At 34.5% G+C, this 14,321-nt stretch overlaps 2 pseudogenes; both read left to right on the top strand.

Annotated features, from left to right (window-relative positions):
- Positions 207 to 2,356, top strand: LOC104706912 (annotated as a pseudogene).
- On the top strand, positions 5,812 to 13,700 carry LOC104709408 (annotated as a pseudogene).

The following is a 14,321-nucleotide window of genomic DNA, read 5'->3' as shown; positions in this document are numbered from 1 at the left end:
CAAAAAATTGACTGAATATGTTTGCAAAATCTGCAGATAATTGTCATTTGTCAATAACTAACTATGAGGTTTCCGTTTTCTCAATCTTTGTGTGTGAATATTCAATATCTTACCATAATAATTTTATTACATCATTTGGTGTTTTAAACTCTATAAATCTATTCCTTCAACCTTGGAAAAAGTATACAATAAAGAAAAAAGCCACAATGAGATTGTTCTTAATGTTTGCAATTCTCTTTGGCTTTTACAGTGAAGCGTATGGGAAAGGTTCGTTAAATATCGATATGAAATTGAAGGCACTTAATAAGCCTGCGTTGAAGACCATTAAAGTAATTGCCTGGATCTGAATGCAAATATATAACATCTTGTGTATAAATATTTTTGGCGTATGAGTTCACATTTCGATTGTACATTATTTGTAGAGTGAAGATGGAGATATAATAGATTGTATCGATATCTATAAACAACATGCCTTTGACCATCCCGCTTTAAGAAACCACAAGATCCAGGTAAACAAATTATATACACACACACCTATTTCCTCGAATACTTACACGTTAAATTATTCACTTCGCAGGCTCATCGTGTTATATTAATAGAAATGAACAAATAAATAGATAAACATTTGCAGACTCCGGAAATTTATTAAAAAAAATTGGTCTAATTAATTTGTTAGTTAAATTTTCATAAGTAAAATTTTCTTTATTTTGCTTTGGACATTTATGTATGCAGATGAAACCGAGCGTGGAGTTTGGTGCAATGAAGACTACTATTCCAAACAACGGTTCTGATGGACAAATAACGTCACAGATTTGGTCCAAATCTGGAAACTGTCCTACTGGGACAATACCGGTTCGTAGAGTTAGTAGAGAAGACATAAGAAGAGCCTCTTCACCGTCTCGTTTTGGGAAAAAACCTCCTCATAGATACAGTTTTCTCGACAATGCACTTCAGCACAAGGGCAATTTCAATATAACCGCTGACAAAACAACCCTTCCCCGCCCAAAGTTTATATCGGTGCGTAGCATCGTTTTTAGTTTCCGATTTTTTAATTTATCGAAAATTTTATTTTGACGTAAAGATTTCTAGATCATTATAATTTCAAGTTTTGACAAAATAAAGAAAAAATAATATCAAATGGTTTGAATTAATCGCAATTAGGTTCTAACAATAACGATTAAATCATTTGTATGGTTAAACACTTATTGCTTGATGATATAGGAGGCAGTCCTTATCGCCCTAGGGTACAATTATCTTGGCGCTCAATCCGATATAAATGTGTGGAATCCTCCGAGGGTTCAGGCCAGCGATTACAGCTCTTCTCAGATATGGTTACTTGGTGGACTCTCAGATACGTTTGAAAGCATAGAAGCTGGTTGGGCGGTACATTTTCTACCCCTAGAAGTGTACTATATCTTCTTGTTCTTGAAGTAAATAGTAAATTTAACGCCATAAACCTATTTTAGGTGAATCCAAGTGTTTTTGGAGACTCCCGCACACGTTTCTTCATCTATTGGACTGTAAGTACATCATTGCACAACTACCGACTTTATAACATCTCCAGAGTTTATAACTAGTCTTCCTATTTGGATTTGTAGAAAGATGGATATAATCAAACAGGGTGCTTCAACCTCTTATGCTCCGGTTTTGTTCAAACAACTACTATGTTTGCTTTAGGTGCAGCAATAGAACCTGTTTCGACTCCCTCACAAACACAATATTACTTCAGTGCCAGCATGTTCGAAGCTATAGTTTAAAATATTTTGGTAACACTTTTTACAAAATCATCTCCCAAAACCTCGCGCAAGATTAAAATATTGTACTATTTTTTTTGTATGTGATTTGGTTAATGCCCCAAAAATTGGTGTTACGACAAATCAAAAGTTCGAAGCTATAGTTTCCTATATTGATATGTTTTAAACCTGACATGTATGCTCTTTATCCTAAAATATTTTAATGATCGATGGTGCTTGCAGGATACAAACAACGGAAATTGGTGGTTGATTTTCGCAGACAACGTGATAGGTTATTGGCCCGGGTCACTCTTCAGTTACCTCAAACATAGCGCAACTGCTGTGCAGTGGGGTGGAGAAGTCCATAGTCCTAACGTGCGGAAGAATCCGCACACAATAACTTAATGGGGAGTGGAAAATGGGCATCTTACTTGTGGGCCAAAGCTAGTTACCACACAAACATCAGGATCAAGGACAATTCTTTGCAGATAAAATACCCCAAGTATCTATCCGAGTATGCTGATGAGTACAACTGTTATTCTACAAATCTGCATCAGAGAACATACAAGTCAGAGCCTTACTTTTACTTTGGAGGACCTGGCCAGAATCCTCGTTGTCCTTAATCTCATCTTGATTTTCTCAATGGTCATTCTCGTTTTTATTATATATGTTGGAAATGAAATTATGATTAGCAAAGAGTTCTTCTATCTAAAATATATAAATACTAGGTAACAACCGCACTATGTGCGGGATAAATCGGTTTAAAGAAAACTATTATAAGTAAAATTATTATCCTAGAACCAATATCCGTCTGTGTCAAATATAATATGTAACTAAAGTTTTTTATTTATTTATTCAAAGCTGCATTTTTCATGTAAAAAATACGTTTCACCCGTGAAATCTTTGAATGTGTAAGAGGTTTTGTGGTACAGAAAATATTGATAAAATATTACTATTTATTGCAACATGTCTTTTGTAAGGTTTAAAAATTAAATTCATATCTTCTTATGATTTATTCTGTAATCATAACAATTTTGCATGTTTCTTATATAACTATAAAAATATATACTAAATTACTCGGTAGTTTAATTATTTAATTTTATTATATGTTAGTAACAATCGGATTCCAAACTAAATTTTCTGAAGATAATCTAATTTATTTATTTATTTTTTATCAGGCTATTTAAATCTTTTGAGTTAGTCGGTTTGTTAATATTTTCTATAAATGACCGATTATTACCAAAAAAAACCATTATGAAAAAATTAATGAAATTCCAAAATCAATGTATTAATGTAAGAATACATTTCACCCGTGAAATATGCGAATGTGGTAAAGAAAATATTTATAAAATGTTACAATTATGGAAATATATATGTTTGTGTGTTTTAAAAATCAAAAAAAATTATATTTATGGTTTATCGAGTAACTATAACAATTTTGCATAATCTAATAGTCACTCATTTTAAATATATTATGATTTTTTTGGGTACTAAGTTTATTTATAATAATAAGGGTTATTGTCTCATTCCTTTTTAATAGAACATAGATGAATATACAATTAGAACGTATGTTCCTATTCGGTTATCAATATTTCTATTTTTTAATGAATAATGACACTAAATGTTGAGATTAATTAGTTTACATATTTAGATATATATAAATAATCACACATCATGATATCTCCTAATTTGTTGTCATTTTTATATTTATTTATGAATATATATAAATCTATATTTATTGGGAATTAAATTTTCTTTTAATGAGTTGGAGATAATTCAGGAGTAGTATACTTCTTTCTATAATCAATTATAATAACTATTGAAAGCTTGTTATTTAAATTATTATGCTAATAATACTAACATAAAAAATAACATTTTTTATATGATTATGTTTAGAAGTTTTATGTTTAATAAGTTTATATGTTCTTTGTTTTTATTAACTTTATATTAATTGATCTGTTTTATAGTCTTTTTAGAATATTTTACTTATATTGATTTTAAGAAATCAATATAACTTTGACTTGTATATTTGTAAGTAAATTTTAGTGAAATTTTGCCTTAAAATAGTATGTAATTATTTAATTAGTTTTAATATTTGATATTTAAATTTGTGTGAGAAATGATGACATATCTAATTATTATTTAGTTACTGTTTTTTTAAAATATAATTGCATGTTAATGTAATTAAGTAGAAAATTTAAGGGTATTTTGCTAAAAGGTGTACGTATCTCTCTGGCGGCAACACATCAGCTTTTTCAAGAGTGTGCTTCTCTATTAATATATATGAGATATTTTACTTATATTGATTTTAAGAAATCAATATTACTTTGACTTGTATATTTGTAAGTAAATTTTAGTGAAATTTTGCCTTAAAATAGTATGCAATTATTGAATTAGTTTTAATATTTGATATTTAAATTTGTGTGAGAAATTATGACATATCTAAGTATTATTTAGTTAATTGTTTTCTAAATATAATGGCATGTTAATGTAATTAAGTAAAAAATTTAAGGATATTTTGCTAAAAGGTATACAGAACTTTTTGGCGGCGATACATAGGCTTTTTCAAGTGTGCTTTTCTATTAATATATAAGTGATAGAGAAATTAATAATGAATCTTCTTAAAATATTACAACAACAAGATTTATTCTTTAAATAGTTTTTCACAAAATGTATAGTAATTGTATACTTTTTCGTAACATTGAGTTAAGAGTAAGAAACTGAACTAAGCCAAAAAAAAATTACAACAATAATCATTGCTTATAATCCAGCTGTCTGAATTGATGTGACTACCAATGAGCATAGAACAGAACGTGACCCAGACAGTATATGGAGGACACACCCAAAAATAAAATAAAAATACTCTACGAATTCCGTTCGGCTCGGTACAAGGTTGGAAATTGCCCCATTGTCCAGTTTAATCAGTAGACAAAATCACTAGACCAAGATAAGGCGATATCGTATTTTTTCTATCAGAAGGTCATAGTCAAGTATCTTCATGCTTTTGGTAGTAAGCAGCAAAGCTGAGTATCGTATGGAAGTTGGTTCCCGAGGGGTACCAAGATTCGACTATCTTCAGCTTGAAGGCTATCAATTGAAGACATCTTTGGTAGTTAATCTGAGTTTCATAGCATAAAAGCATGAACTAAATGTAAATCAAATATGAAAATACATTTTAATTTGAATATATAAATTTAATTCCAAAAATAAGAGAATAGTATATTATAACTCTGGACACAACTCTGAATTAGACAATTCGTTAGGTGATGGTAACTTACTCAAAGACCATGGTTATCATTTTTAGCCAGCTTTTGACAATTATTTGGTGATGAAGGAAGATAAAACGAAAGACGCCAAATCTTGTGTTTATTTTTTGAATTAATTAAAATTTAGCCATTTGTATTAGAATGCCTCTCCATTATAGGCACTTCACTGTGCTCTTCTCTAGAACAAGCACTCCTCCTCTGTTGGAAAGTCCAATTTGCCCTTGGGATTAACGTCATTCCCTCTTTCCCTTGACGTGAAACACAATGACTTCCATACTGTCGTTTAGATTGTTTGGGTTTATACGTCCAACTGTAGGGTTCTATTTAAGTTACTAAAGAAACTTTAGTAAACTATATCAAACCTTGTCGTTTAATTTCTGTCCACATAATCAACATAAAATCTTGTGTCCTACTGTTAACCTAATCGCTTTACTTAATAGCCTGAAGTCATCACCCAATTAAATATCAAAGGCATAATGGTGAACAAAAGATGGTCAAAGCATTAATTTGGGTGCAACAAATATAAAAAAGTCAAAACAAAATAGAGTAGCTAATAATTATAGAAGCATTCTTATTTGGTAAGTTGAGCTGAGTTCACAAAAGAATTGACCAAATATTTTCCAAATCTGCAGATGATTATTTAATAAGTAGATATGAGGTTTCCGTTTTTCAATCTTTGTGTGTGGATACTTATAATAATAATATTAATTAAAAAATAAACCATTTTCTTTTGTGAACTCTATAAGTATGAAGGTTCAAGATTCAAAGTCTACATCCTTCAATCCAGAAAAAAAAACAAGAGAAAGGCCGAGATGAGATTGTTCTTAATGTTTGTGATTCTTTTTGGCTTTTACAGTGAAGCCTATGGGAAAGGTTCTTTAGATATCGACATGAAACTGAAGGCTCTTAATAAGCCTGCGTTGAAGACCATCAAGGTATGGACTTAACCTGAAAGCAAATATATAACAGCTTGTGTATATATTTTTCGTTTATGATCGAGTTCCAAAAATTTACATTGTAGAGTGAAGATGGAGATATAATAGATTGTATAGATATCTACAAACAACATGCCTTTGACCATCCCGCTTTAAGGAACCATAAGATTCAGGTAAACAAACTCTACACCCACCTATTTGGTTTTTATGTTCACATTACGTGTAAGTTGGTCATTTATACAGAGGCATGCATGCAGATGAAACCGAGTGTTGAATTTGGTGAAAAGAAGACTAAAATTCCAAACAACGGTTCTTCAGAACAAATACAAATAACGTCTCAGGTTTGGTCAAAATCTGGAACCTGTCCCATTGGGACAATACCGGTTCGTAGAGTTAGTAGAGAAGACATAAGCAGAGCCTCTTCACCGTCTCATTTTGGGAGACAAACTCCTCATAGATATAGTTATCTCGACAACGCACTTCAGCACAAGGGTAATTTCAATATAACAGCTGAGAAAACAAACCAAGTCGGCAAATACTTTCGATCGGTACGTACAATGTATTAAGGTGTTAATTTATTTTATATATTTTGCTAATCGTTTTTTTTTTCGTTTCTGATTTTCTTTTTTAACTTGGGAGGCTTTGGTTATATGGTACAACAACTTATTCCATGAAATTTTCGTATAATTTTCAAAACTATATTTCCAAATTTTGGCAATAAAATAAAATAAATTGAATTGAGCACTTGTTTTTGTTAAAAAATGAATTAATCAGTGAAATTATGACATATAGTTACCAAAACTAAACCAGATTAAAAGCCATTTTTGATCAAAAACTAATAAAATCTTCATCTGGTTAACTAAACACTACAAGAAAACAACGGTTTTGCGATGGACGAATATGTAGCGAATCCCTCGCAAATCGACAAAAGCGAGGTATTTGCGAGGAAAGTTCGTTCCTCGCAAATCGCTTCTCGCAAATCGGTCAACGTCGCAAATCCCTCGCAACTTTTGCGAGGAAAAAAATTCCCTCGCAAACTAATCGCAAATTGCGAGGACTTGTTTAAAAAGCAATTTCCTCGCAAATGTCGTATCTAGTAACTCTCTCGCAAATTTGCGATGCTTTTGCAATTATGTTTTCCGTCGCAAATAATAATAATGGTATAAAAAAAATTAAAATTTTCATTTTGGTTAGCTTAATTAGAATTAAACCTGTAATTAAAATTAAACCTGTAATTAGAATTAAACCTTATAACTTATGCAAATTAAAGCTGTAATTAGAAGTACTAAGTTTTCAAATAACAAAATAAGTTTACAAGGGAGATCAAGTTCTAAGCTGTTCATTACACATTACACATTAAGAGAAAGAGAGTTCATCAGGTTGCTTGGCCGCTGGTAGCTTCTCCGCCGGTTGCTTGGCCGCCGGTAGCTTCTTTGCCAGTTGCCTCTCCGGTGTTTATGTCTCCAACAGCTGTATCTTCTCGGCGAAACCTTGCAGCAAACTCTGGATCTTTCTCTGCAAGATAATCAAAGTATGCATCATAACTATGCATCTTCTATAACTGAGTTGCCTGAGTTGCAAGAACAGCTTCGGCAGCAGCAAGCTTCGCAGCTAGAACAAGTGGATCTTCATCAGGAGGAGGCGGTTGACCAATATGAGCTGAAGATGCTTCTGCTTGCATGTTACCAACCCCATATATCCGGTTCTTTTTCTTCGGAGCAACCTGCCAACAAAACATATACACACCATAAGTGTTTACACAAACATAAACACCATAAGTGTTTACACACATAGTTTACACAAACACAAACATTAACAAAAACAATGAAGCATGTTTTACCTCGGCATAGATTTGGTTCTTCACAGTTACTGATAACCCGCCAGAAGCACTACTCTCCATGTTATCCGCTGATAATAGCTCAGACTCAGCTTCAGCTATCTTTGACGACACTTCATTGAACACCTTCTCAGACAGTCCATCAACAAACGACCCATCAGGTTTCCTATGAGTGTCTTCTAGTACTCGCAGGAAATCAGGTAGTGGCTCACCAGTACTCTCAGACTAAAAACAGAGAAATGAAACAACTATATTACTATATTGTAGATATGATATGAATAATGAACTTGTGTTAAACAGAGATACTTACAAGCTTTCGTGCTCGGGCTTTAAAAGAGGTCTGACCAGAACGGTGCTTATGTATTTCGGTGCCATTAGGATCACTATAGCGAGCATTACGGCTATTGATACTCTTTGCTTCTGATTTTGGTTCACACCAAAAATTGACCAAGCCATCCCATACAGTAGGATCAAGCCACCGCGGCATTGCATCATTACCTTTCTTCTTCCACTTACCCTTCCACCGAGACACTTGATCACTCATCCGNCGCAAATTGCGAGGACTTGTTTAAAAAGCAATTTCCTCGCAAATGTCGTATCTAGTAACTCTCTCGCAAATTTGCGATGCTTTTGCAATTATGTTTTCCGTCGCAAATAATAATAATGGTATAAAAAAAATTAAAATTTTTATTTTGGTTAGCTTAATTAGAATTAAACCTGTAATTAAAATTAAACCTGTAATTAGAATTAAACCTTATAACTTATGCAAATTAAAGCTGTAATTAGAAGTACTAAGTTTTCAAATAACAAAATAAGTTTACAAGGGAGATCAAGTTCTAAGCTGTTCATTACACATTACACATTAAGAGAAAGAGAGTTCATCAGGTTGCTTGGCCGCTGGTAGCTTCTCCGCCGGTTGCTTGGCCGCCGGTAGCTTCTTTGCCGGTTGCCTCTCCGGTGTTTATGTCTCCAACAGCTGTATCTTCTCGGCGAAACCTTGCAGCAAACTCTGGATCTTTCTCTGCAAGATAATCAAAGTATGCATCATAACTATGCATCTTCTGTAACTGAGTTGCCTGAGTTGCAAGAACAGCTTCGGCAGCAGCAAGCTTCGCAGCTAGAACAAGTGGATCTTCATCAGGAGGAGGCGGTTGACCAATCTGAGCTGAAGATGTTTCTGCTTGCATGTTACCAACCCCATATATCCGGTTCTTTTTCTTCGGAGCAACCTGCCAACAAAACATATACACACCATAAGTGTTTACACACATAGTTTACACAAACACAAACATTAACAAAAACAATAAAGCATGTTTTACCTTGGCATAGATTTGGTTCTTCACAGTTACTGATAACCCGCCAGAAGCACTACTCTCCATGTTATCCGCTGATAATAGCTCAGACTCAGCTTCAGCTATCTTTGACGACACTTCATTGAACACCTTCTCAGACAGTCCATCAACAAACGACCCATCAGGTTTCCTATGAGTGTCTTCTAGTACTCGCAGGAAATCAGGTAGTGGCTCACCAGTACTCTCAGACTAAAAACAGAGAAATGAAACAACTATATTACTATATTGTAGATATGATATGATTAATGAACTTGTGTTAAACAGAGATACTTACAAGCTTTCGTGCTCGGGCTTTAAAAGAGGTCTGACCAGAACGGTGCTTATGTATTCCGGTGCCATCAGGATCACTATAGCGAGCATTACGGCTATTGATACTCTTTGCTTCTGATTTTGGTTCACACCAAAAGTTGACCAAGCCATCCCATACAGTAGGATCAAGCCACCGCGACATTGCGTCATTACCTTTCTTCCTCCACTTACCCTTCCACCGAGACACTTGATCACTCATCCGGGTCTTCAACTTCTTTTCAAACTCAGCTCTAACTCTTCCATTGATGGACGCATCCCAATTATATGTTTGCTTGTAAAGACATAAAATGAATCAGAAACAGAATCAGAACCAAATTCGAATGATAAACACACAAAATCTGTAATTTAAACACAACAACAATTTGTAACTTACCGCAAAAGTTTCAAACCACCGGTTTACAACCGGACCTGGTGTTTGGGTCCAATTGGCATGAGCTGATTTGAAATCTCTTTCAAAAATGGCCCGGACAGTAGCAGCAACCGAAGAATCCTGGTCAATCCTACAAAACATAAGATAAAAGGAATTAGGATCATTGAAAATACAAAACATAAAGATAAACTATATGTTAGATACATAACATTCTCACCAGATAGTACCCGGAGGTCGCTTAGGATCCAGTTTTGGTAAGCCAGCACGCCCGGGACTTGCAAGTAACTCTTCCAAAGTGAAAAACACTTGAGAGGCACTTGCACCGTTGACACGCGACGTTGATTGTTGAGGAGGAGGATCATTTTGTTGAGGAGGATCATTTTGCTAAGGAGGAAGATCATTTTGCACCGGTGAGATACCTTGAGAAGAGGCGGTAGAATGTAGCCTTTGAGCAGAGCCAGTAGAGCGTACCCCTTGAGCAGGGACGGGAGGAGATAATCCTTGTGAAGATATGAACCTTGTGTAATGGTTTTGGTTGACAGATCCGTTTTGGTCTCGAGAAGACATCTGAGAAGAGAAGGAGAACATGTAAAAATCATTAGAAACCTAAAATTATCCAAAATTAAAAACAAAAACTAAAACCCCTAAAATCGAATTGAAACCCTAATCCCAAAATTAAATCCCCAAAATCGAAACCCTAAACCCAAAATTAAATCCCCAAAATCAAAACCCTAAACCCAAAATTAAATCCCTAAAATCGAAACCCTAATCCCAAAATTAAATCCCCAAAATTTGAAACCCTAAAATCAAATTAAAAACCTAATCGAATCATAACCCTAAACCCCAAATTGAATCCCCAATTTTGAAACCCTAATTTAGAAACCCTAATTTAGAAGGGGAGAGGAGGAGTTAGGATTCGAGAAGGGTTAACCGGACCTGAGAGAAGAGGAGCAGACTCACCGGAAAAGACAGAAGAGATCAGAGAAGAGAGAAGAAATCAGAGAAGAGAAGGATTAGGGAACGGAGAAGAGAAAAGAAATCAGAGAAGAAGAGTTCGAGAAGGGTTTCTCTTTTGGCTGCGGATTAGTCGAGGTTTGAGCTTCGTTCAAACTAGGTTTTCTAATTATATATAAAAACACTGCGTCGCAAATCCCTCACAAATATTGCTAGGGATTAGCTATGGTCCCTCGCAAATCCCAAGCAAGCATATAAAAATATGTAATTAATATTTCCAGAATTTGCGAGAGAATTGCAAGAGACCGTAGCAAATCCCTCACAAAGTCTTTAGGGTTTAGGATTTGCAATTTTCATTAGTGCCCTCTCTTTGATTATAAATCTTGAATGATATCATTTTAATCATTAATAGTAATGTAATTAGTCTTAAGGGTAAAGGTTCAAGGGTTTAGGGTTGTTATTTGCGAGATAATTGCTATGTATTGAGTCGTTTGCGATGTATCTGCGACGAATTTGCTCTGGGTCTAGCAAATCAGTCGTAAACTGGTCGCAAACCTTGAATATCTAGTTTGTAAAAACCATCAAAATAAATTAAAAAAATTAGTCATATAAACTTTCAAGTATATTATAAGGTCCAATGGTGCCATCATACTCTTTTCTATCATCAAACATTCCAAAATTGTCCAATTTTTGCATCTTACTCTAAACATGATGATCCTCTACACTATATCACATATATGTTCATTACATTGAGACAAATATTTGCCAAATTGTCCAATTCTCCAACAATTTTGTGTTGCACTGCTATCTTTGATTATAAGTCTTGGATTCATCTTTTTAATCATTATTAGTAATGTAATTAGTCTTTAGGGTTTAGGGTTTAGGGTTAAGGGTTTATGGTTGTTATTTGCGAGAGAATTGCTATGTATTGAGTAGTTTGCGATGGATTTGCGAAGAATTTGCTATGGGTCTAGCAAATCAGTCGCAAACTGGTCGCAAACCTTGAATATCTAATTTGTAAAAACCATCAAAATAAATTAAAAAAATTAGTCAAATAAACTTTCAAGTATATTATAAGGTCCAATGGTGCCATCATACTCTTTTCTTTCATCAAACATTCCAAAATTGTCCAATTTTGCATCTTACTCTGAACATGATGATCCTCAGCACTATATCACATATATGTTCAGTACATTGAGACAAATATTTGCCAAATTGTCCAATTCTCCAACAATTTTGTGTTGCACTGCTATCTCTGATTATAAGTCTTGAATTCATCTTTTTAATCATTAATAGTAATGTAATTAGTCTTTAGGTTTTAGGGTTTAGGGTTAAGGGTTTAAGGTTGTTATTTGCGAGGGAATTGCTATGTTTTGAGTAATTTGCGATGGATTTGCGACGAATTTGCTATGGGTCTAGCAAATCAGTCGCTAATTTATCGCAAACCTTTGAATATCTAATTTGTAAAAACCATCAAAATAATTTTAAAGGTTAGTAAATTCACCTTATGAACACATTCAAATGTATTTCAGAATAATTATATTAAGTTTTGTAATATTTATAAAAAATTATTTTCCTAACTTTGCAATAGATTTGCTATGGCTTTCGCAATTCACTCGCAATTTCATAGCAAATTTACTATGGAATTTGTTTTCGCAAAGTCGTCACAATATTGCTATGGATTTGCGAGGGATGGGACCTTCCCAGCGAATTTGTCGTAAATGCCTCGCAAATGAGCAGCGGATTTGCGACGACCCTATTCCTCGCAATTTTTCGAGGGATGTGCTTGGGTTTTTATATTTCTTGTAAATCCCTCGCAAATCAATCGCAAATTTGCGAGAGCTGAAATCCGTCGCAACGTATCTTTGCAAAAGGCGTGTTTTCTTGTAGTGAAAAACACCTTATTCTTTGTTGATGATACAGGAGGCATTTATTGTCGCCATAGGGTCCAATTTTGTTGGAGAAATCTGATATAAATGTTTTGAACCCTCCAAGGGTTCAGGCTAGCGACTACAGCTCTGCTCAGATATGGCTGGTTGGTGGTGTCTCAGATATTTTTGCGAGCCTAGAAGCTGGTTGGATGGTCCGTTCTGTTACTTTGCTTTAAAACTAAACCGTTAACTAATAGACAATAAACCTATTTCAGGTGAATCCAGCCGTTTTTGTAGACTACCGCACACGTCTATTCATCTCATGGACTGCGAGTAACACCTATAAAAATATTTACCAACTTTGAAAAATTTTTAAATCCCTTATGTGAGTTTATAACTACTCTTTGATCTATTTGGATTTGCAGAAAGATGGATACAAAAGCACAGGGTGCATCAACCTCTTATGCGCGGGTTTTGTGCAAACAACTAAAAGTTTTGCCCTTGGTGCAGCCGTTGAACCTGTTTCGAGTTCCTCGCACGAGCAATATTTCATCACCGTTAGCGTGTTCCTGGTAACATTTTCTAGTTTATAAAAGTCCCTCACATGATTAAAACATATTAACACACTTTTCGTATATTTGTCTTGGTGAATGCCCCAATAATGTTTCACCATCGACGGTAAATATTTGCAGGATCCAAAGAGTGGGAACTGGTGGTTGACTTGCGGAAACAACGTAATGGGTTATTGGCCGGGTACACTGTTTAACAGCCTCAAATACAGAGCACCTGCTGTGCAGTGGGGTGGAGAAGTCCATAGCCCTAACATAGGGAAGAAGCCACACACGGAAACTTCAATGGGGAGCGGACAATGGGCAAATCACCTCTATGGCGAAGCTTGTTACCACACCAACCTTAGAATCAAGGACAATTCCTTGCAGATCAAGTACCCTAAATATCTATCCGAATACGTTGATGAGAAAAATTGTTACTCTACAAAGCTCTACCGGAAAACATATATGGAAGAACCCCACTTGTACTTTGGGGGACCTGGCAGGAACCGTCTTTGTCCTTAATCTCATGCTGATTTTGTCAATGGTCATTCTCTCTCTTGATAGTCTCACCTTTAAGTTGGAATTACATATGTCCACGACAAAAAGTCACAAACTAACAAAAATACAAATGAAAAAAAAGTTAATAAAACAATTATTTAAAAATAAAATAAGAAAGAATCACAATTGCATCAAGTCCGACTGGGCGCTGTTGGAGAGTTTGCAACAAATTAAATCAGTATGATTTCAGACTAATTTGTCTACTACTTAGATTATTAGCTTCTTCGACGAAATGATTTTCCGATGTGAGATATATTTCTAACAAAAATACATTACGAAAAAAATAAAATATGATAAAATAATATTTCCTTTGTATGCTTTAAAAGACATAAGAAATGTTGTTGGCGATCAAGAAAACTGGAAACTCAATGCAAAGTGTTGGGTTTTCTAAGCCGAACCCAACTCTCCTATTTCTCATATTAATTGAAGTTGGTTTTGGCTTATATATTAGAACATTATTTTCTAATATTCAGACGTGGGATATTGTTTGTATCCCAATAAACCTCCCCTCAAACTATATACCACGATACTTTGGTCTCTACTTCAGCGAAATCCAGGTACTTAGGCTCTGCTATCCCTTTATTC

This window comes from Camelina sativa, chromosome 8, assembly GCF_000633955.1.
Source record: "Camelina sativa cultivar DH55 chromosome 8, Cs, whole genome shotgun sequence".
Classification (NCBI taxonomy): Eukaryota; Viridiplantae; Streptophyta; class Magnoliopsida; order Brassicales; family Brassicaceae; genus Camelina; species Camelina sativa.
The sequence above is the reverse complement of the archived record's forward strand: the minus strand, read 5'-3'. Positions and strand labels throughout refer to the sequence as shown.